The sequence below is a fragment of the Fukomys damarensis genome, unplaced genomic scaffold, assembly GCF_012274545.1.
Source record: "Fukomys damarensis isolate Sample0158 unplaced genomic scaffold, DMR_v1.0_HiC HiC_scaffold_15, whole genome shotgun sequence".
Lineage (NCBI taxonomy): Eukaryota > Metazoa > Chordata > Mammalia > Rodentia > Bathyergidae > Fukomys > Fukomys damarensis.
Window position 1 is genome coordinate 19,713,966 of NW_022900927.1, and position 295 is coordinate 19,714,260.

The 295-nt window shown below is 63.1% G+C and overlaps 1 protein-coding gene across 17 annotated transcripts in view; it reads left to right on the forward strand.

Moving 5' to 3' along the window:
• The window catches only part of Pcbp2 (poly(rC) binding protein 2), a 25,335-nt gene continuing 25,040 nt past the window's right edge, over positions 1–295 (forward strand). For all 17 annotated transcript variants that reach the window (XM_010609343.2, XM_019205273.1, XM_010609345.2 and 14 more), the window contains exon 1: positions 1–79. The gene's annotated coding sequence lies outside the window, so the exon portion shown is untranslated. The remainder of the gene's footprint in view (positions 80–295) is intronic.

Here is a 295-nt window from a genome sequence, read left to right on the forward strand (position 1 = left end):
CTATTGTTCCGCCCCCGGCCTCCCGCCCTTCCCCTTCCCGCCCGCTCCCCTTTTCCCCTCAGTCGTCTCGCGCCTGCAGGTAAGCTTAAAAATTTTTCTCCGCCTCCGGTTATAGCCTCTATTTCCTTTCATGCCTTGTTTCGTATCGTTCTCCGGCTCAAGTATCGAGCCCCGGCCTCTCGTAGTCCGGCGTGTGCGCCTGGCACCTCACTTTGCCTGGTTGGCCATTCACGCGAGGCCCTGGCTCCGGCGCGGCCTACTAGGCCGTGCGCAAGGCCTATCCCCCTCCCCCCCC